The 5,406-nt window shown below is 34.2% G+C and overlaps 1 non-coding gene across 1 annotated transcript; it reads right to left on the reverse strand.

Moving 5' to 3' along the window:
• Positions 1-899: 899 nt before the first annotated feature.
• On the reverse strand, positions 900-1,024 carry LOC144251708 (U6atac minor spliceosomal RNA). The gene has a single exon (XR_013342734.1). It is a non-coding gene; the product is annotated as a U6atac minor spliceosomal RNA (small nuclear RNA).
• Between the last annotated feature and the right edge of the window lie 4,382 nt (positions 1,025-5,406).

Below are 5,406 nucleotides of genomic sequence, written 5' to 3' on the forward strand. Positions count from 1 at the left end.
TATTATACCAAGACTTTTAAAAGGTAGAATAAGTAGCTGGCTTTTTAAAAAAATTAAAATCTAAGGCTAAACACAGTGCAGGTGTAGCTCAGTGGTAGAATGCTTGTCTAGTGTGCTTAAGGCCCTGTTCAATGTCAGTACCACACACACACATACACACACACACACACACACACACACACACAGGAAAATGAATCTTATTAATTAATAGAACATCCATTAGGAGGGTACCTTCAAATAAATGAATAAATATATTAATTTGACAACAACATTTTTAGACTTACCTTTATATTGAGTGATATGATTCCAAAGGGGTAAATTTTCTTTTTCCTTTCTTTTGGTACTACAGATTGAACCCAGGGGCACTTAACCACTGAGCACATCCCCAGCCCTTTTTATATTTTTTTATTTTGAAGCATGGCCTCACTAAGTTGCTTAGGCTTCTTTGAATTTGCAATTCTCCTGTCTCAGCCTCCAGAGCCACTGCATGAATTTTCAATTCTTGAATTTGTTTTATCCTTGATTTTTTAAAGTTTGTTTTTCAGTGGATTATAGTTATACATAAAAGGAGAGTTCATTCTGACATATTCATAAAAGAAGTAACATAGTTTTCTCCATTTCAATCCTAATACTCCTTACCTCTTCCCTTTCCTTTGCTTTCTCTCTGGTTCCCTTCCTCTTTTCTATTGGTCTTCCTTCTATGGACTTATTTTTCACTTGATGCATTATAGTTACATATAAATTGGAATGCACTGTGATATATTCATAAATGTCCTTAGAATAATTTGGTTAACTACATTCCCCAGTTCTTCCCCTTCCCCTTGACTCCTTCCTCCCCAATGTGTCCCCCTACCTGCAAAGCACACTTCTACTCTTCCAATGTCCCTTCTATTTTTCTGAAAAAATGATGGTTAGATGTCATAGAAGAAAGTGGCAATGTCTTAATCTAATGCCTACTGTCTGGCCCAATGGCTCTTCCATCCTTGTCAAGAGAGTTATAACCTTTTATCCTGTCATTCAACACTATCACTCAATTGCTTTTTTAAAAATTTTTGGTTGTAGATGGACACAATATCTTTATTTATGTATTTGTTTATTTTTATGTGGTGCTGAGAATTGAAGCGTCACATGCACTAGGCAAGTGCTCTATCACTGAGCCGCAACCCCAGCCCTCAACTTTTTCTTAATTATCTCATTTGCAAATACTCTTTCTCTTAAAAATTTTTCACAGGAAACTGGAAAGGTAGTAGAGGTTTTTGAAAATCTATTGCAGGACTGGAGTTGATACTCAGTGATAAAGCATAAGCTTTAGCATGTACAAGGTCCACAAAGCCCTGAACAGAGGAAAAGAGGGAAAGAAAAGGAGAAGAAAGAAAAAATGAAAAGAAAGGAAGTCCATTGCAATAACTCCCTTCTAAAAATCTATAGTCTAGAACTATGATAGCAGAAGAGAAAAATGAACAGATGAATGTAAAAGACAAATTCATTTGATCTGATGATTAATGATTCGCAGATTATGGGGAGAAAGAAAAAGAGGCAATTACTAATATATGCATGGAAGGAGTGTCAAAATTGAGAAAGTTAGAGACAACTGTTTTAGAGAAATTGATAAATTTAGTTGAAATTAGTAATAAATTAATACATAGGTTATTTTGGTAGAAAATTTATCACTGACAGTATGGCATGTTAGAAAAATCAATATAATTTTATGTGTATTTTTATTTTACTACTGTGAACTTCATAAAGATGAGTTCTAAATCTAATTCATTGTGTAATCCCAGCACTGATCTTACTGCCTTTAATAGTTAAAATAATTTTCAGTTGAGTCAACTCAACTGAAACTGGTAGAGCGCTTGCCTAGCAAGTACGAGGCACTAGGTTCGATCCTCAGCACCACATAAAAATAAACAAATAAAACAAAGATATTGTGTCCAACTACATCTAAAAAAATATTTTTAAAAATCTAAAGGACATATGTATTTTTCCTCAGTCTTAAAGGATATATTCCCAAAAAATTTAAAACTCAGTATGTTGAAATGTCATCAGTAATTCATTTAGAATTTCTGCTCATACCTACATCCTGGGAACAAATTTTTACTCCTCACACTTCAGATAGAGCCCTAATATCCAGAGTATACAAAGAACTCAAAAAATTAGACAATAAGATAACAAATAACCCAATCAACAAATGGGCCAAGGACCTGAACAGACACTTCTCAGAGGAGGATATACAATCAATCAACAAGTACATGAAAAAATGCTCACCATCTCTAGCAGTCAGAGAAATGCAAATCAAAACCACCCTAAGATACCATCTCACTCCAGTAAGATTGGCAGCCACTATGAAGTCAAACAACAACAAGTGCTGGCGAGGATGTGGAGAAAAGGGTACTCTTGTACATTGCTGGTGGGACTGCAAATTGGTGCGGCCAATTTGGAAAGCAGTTTGGAGATTCCTGGGAAAGCTGGGAATGGAACCACCATTTGACCCTGCTATTGACCTTCTCGGACTATTCCCTGAAGACCTTAAAAGAGCATGCTACAGGGATGCTGCCACATCGATGTTCATAGCAGCACAATTCACAATAGCTAGACTGTGGAACCAACCCAGATGCCCTTCAATAGATGAATGGATAAAAAAATGTGGCATCTATACACAATGGAGTACTATGCAGCAATAAAAAATGACAAAATCATAGAATTTGCAGGGAAATGGATGGCACTAGAGTAGACTATGCTTAGTGAAGCTAGTCAATCCCTAAAAAACAAATACCAAATGTCTTCTTTGATATAATGAGAGCAACTATGAACAGAGAGGGAGGAAGAGCAGGAAGAAAAGATTAACATTAAACAGAGACATGAGATGGGAGGGAAAGGGAGAGAAAAGGGAAATTGCATGGAAATGAAGGGAGACCCTCATTGCTATACAAAATTACATATAAGAGGTTGAGAGGGGAATGGGAAAATAAACAAGGAGAGAAATGAATTACAGTAGATGGGGTAGAGAGAGAAGATGGGAGGGGAGGGGGGATAGTAGGGGATAGGAAAGGCAGCAGAATACAACAGTTACTAATTGGGCATTATGTAAAATTGTGGATGTGTAACCGATGTGATTCTGCAATCTGCATTTGGGGTAAAATTGGGAGTTCATAACCCACTTCAATCTAATGTATGAAATATGATATGTCAAGAGCTTTGTAATGTTGTGAACAACCAATAAAAATTTAAAAAAGAAAAAAAAAAGAATTTCTGCTCATAAAAATAATCAATTCAATGCATTATGTTACTAACATAAGCAAATATATTATGCTTTCAGACAGTAATTGCTCCTTAGTAAACTTACTGTTGAAAATGCCTATGTCCAATATCAAATAAGATTTATGTCTAATACAGGTCTTCATTTTGGAGTAATGGCTTTTTATTAAAAATACTTACTGTTCTGTTTTTCACCAAGAGCAACCAATGTTTCAAGAACTTTAATTCCCTCTTGAACAGCCAAAAGTTCATTGTTACTGGCTGGTCTGTTTCTTTCAACAGCTTTAAGCTTTTCAACCACTATGGGGGCTAATGAATGGATGTAGGGAGTTGAAAGGGCATGGTTGGAATGCTGGAAGACTGAGAGGAGAAGCTAGTAACATTTGGCTTGAACCTATGTAAGGTGATCATTCGATCAATTAACACATGATAGTTCTTATCTGCTCTACAATCACATTACATCTTAATATGTATGTAATACAGCACAATGAAAATATAAATGTTATTTTCCGTATAAGAGAAATGAAAGAGAGTAATGGAACTTTCTTTCAATAAGCTAACTGAATAAACCTCTCAAAAAAATCGGAATCTCTCAAAATAATTCTTTATACCAATTTAAGTTTTGTAGCCATAGAAAATAAAGTCTCACTGGCTTTTAGATTAGAAAAACTTCATATGAATAATTATTTTTTTAAAAAGGAAGAAGGATAGGAAGAAAAGTTATAAGTATTGGGGGAAAATAGTGGAATAAAATTGTTTCAGCAATTTGTAGAATACAAATTGCCAAACTTCACTGACATCAGAAATACCTGGGGAGCATTTTAAAAATACAGATTCCTGAGTCACAACTCTGAAGACCCTGATTCAGGGAGCTAGGGGGCTAGGAATGTTCCTAAGTTGTTTTATTTTTCCTGATACGCAGAAGATTTGATAATCATAACTTAAGACTTCACCACTGTAAAATAATAAAACATGTTTTCTAAACAAACAAGTTTTGAATAGGCTTATTAAAACATGTAATAATAAATTTATACATTAATGTAGTGAGTATCATTTAAATAAATATTGGAAACCCTGAAAATCTCTCCTAATATGGCTGAGAACTAATCAAAGATATTAGAGAATTTCTGCATATTTAAGTAAACATACAAATGTGTTTCTTTTATAGTTAAACCCAGTGATATTTTCTAGTTTTTCCATTTAAAACTCTTACTGTAAATATTTAGGTTTTCCTTATATATAACACATTTTAGTGAATCAACCAGATATTCTCCTGATAAAGTGGAATGTTTGCTTAGGTGTAACTTACCCATGGGTCACATGAATTTAATGCATTTTTAAATGTGTTCATGCAGCCATTCTGTAATGACTGAACTCCTATTATTTCACTACAGCAGACCACAGGAAGGGTGCAATTGCTGTCAGCATGCTAACTTCATCAGGTGTGGACACAGAATCTTCTGAAAATGAAAAATGGAAAAAAAGTGCCATTTCCAAAACTTTTGGAAATTTAATCTTCAACAACTCTCTCCTGCTCCTAACATTAATCAAAGTTTATCAAGAAAATAAATTAAAATGTTACCATTTTGAAACATGTAATTATAAATAATTCAGGCAAACTGGATACTAAAACCACTGTGTGCAAGTTAGATAGACAGCAAACAATTAAGGTAGTTTCAAAATATCTCCCCATTGATTCCTTGTTAGTTAAAAAAGGGAGAAATGACAACTGTATAGTGGAGAAACAAGGCAGATACGATCTTAACGAAGTCATTAAAGTTAAGATTCCCAATAATGAGACAAAGCAACATTATATGCTTTCTTATATAAGGCTCTGAGAAGACATAACAATATTTATATAGTATTTTTCCAAAAATGCATAAAAGTAAAGAAAAAAATATATAACTCAAAATTCTGAAACATTCTACAAAAGTAGATGGCCTGCACTCTTCAAAAATATTAATGTCATGGGGCTGGGATTGTGGCTCAGCAGTAGAGTGCCCGCCTACCACGTGGATCCTCAGCACCACATAAAAAACTAGTGGATAAATAAATAAAAACGAAGGTATTGTGTCCAACTACAACTTAAAAACAAACAAACAAAAAAACATTAATATCACAAAAGATTAAGCCTGAGGAACTATCCCAGAT

Source organism: Urocitellus parryii, unplaced genomic scaffold (assembly GCF_045843805.1).
Source record: "Urocitellus parryii isolate mUroPar1 unplaced genomic scaffold, mUroPar1.hap1 Scaffold_160, whole genome shotgun sequence".
NCBI classification, from domain to species: Eukaryota; Metazoa; Chordata; class Mammalia; order Rodentia; family Sciuridae; genus Urocitellus; species Urocitellus parryii.